Here is a 1,312-nt window from a genome sequence, read left to right as displayed (position 1 = left end):
ATATATATATATATATATATATATATATATGCAAGGGTTGGACAAAATAATGGAAACACCTAGCGTCATAGCATCATAATTTTGAAATATCTATAAAACTATCAAAAGCTTGTTAATTCTTATGTTTTTTTATTTATTATTAGTGTTGCTTAATATGTTTTACTAAGATTGCTGTTTCTTTTCAGATATCATCAGAAGAAGGTAATTAAAATTCATTAAAATGACAGATATATCAGACTTCCAAAGAGTTCAAATTGTTGGTGCTCGTATGGCAGGCGCTAGCATAACGAAAACAGCTGAAATGTTTGGTGTATCAAGAAGAACAGTCTCGAAAGTAATGACAGCCTTTTAAAAAGAGGGAAAAACCTCTTCGTCGAAACAAAACTTCAGAAGAAAACCAAAACTTTCAGATAGGGACCATCAGACTCTTACACAAATTATTAGAAAGGATCACAAAGCACAGCTCCCAAAAGTACTGCAGAGCTTAATGACCACCTCGAGAACCCAGTATCCACAAAAACTGTTTTCCAGGAGTTGCACAAAGCCGGATTTCACAGGAGGGCTGCAATCAGAAAACCACGACTTTCAAAAACAAATGTTGTAAAGCATTTAAAGTGGAGTAAAAACCTACAGAATTGGTCCCTAGAGCAGCGGAAGAATGTTGTTTTCTCGGACGAGTCATCCTTTACCTTATTTCTGACCACTGACCAAGTATACGTGTGGAGACAACCAAAAGAAGCATTTGACCCAGACTGCCTTCTTCCAACTGTTAAACATGGAGGAGGATCTATAATGATATGGGGTGCAATATTTTGGAAATCCACCGGCCCAATGGTTTCCCTTCATGACAGAATTAATAGTCAAGACCATTTAAGCATTTTATCTGATCAAATTCATCTTATGGTTGTGGAACTATTTCCAGAGGGAAATGCAATCTTCCAGGATGATAATGCACCATTTCACACAGCTAAAGTTGTTACTAAATGGCACGAGGAACATTCAAGTGAAGTTGAACATCTTATCTTGCCACCACAGTCCCCAGATCTCAATATTTCTGAACATTTATGGTGCATTTTAGAACAACAAGTAAGGAGTCGATATCCTCCTTCATCATCACTACAAGAACTGGAGACTGTTTTAGCTGAAGAATGGACAAAAATTCCTTTGGAAACAATTCAAACTTTGTACGAGTCCATATCCAATAGAATTCAAGCTGTAATTACTGCCAAAGGAGGTCCTACCCCATATTAAAATAAATTTGTTTGAAATTTTAAGGTGTTTCCATTATTTTGTCCAACCCCTGTATATATAT

This window comes from Octopus bimaculoides, chromosome 9 (assembly GCF_001194135.2).
Source record: "Octopus bimaculoides isolate UCB-OBI-ISO-001 chromosome 9, ASM119413v2, whole genome shotgun sequence".
Classification (NCBI taxonomy): domain Eukaryota; kingdom Metazoa; phylum Mollusca; class Cephalopoda; order Octopoda; family Octopodidae; genus Octopus; species Octopus bimaculoides.
This window is presented reverse-complemented; position numbering follows the sequence as displayed.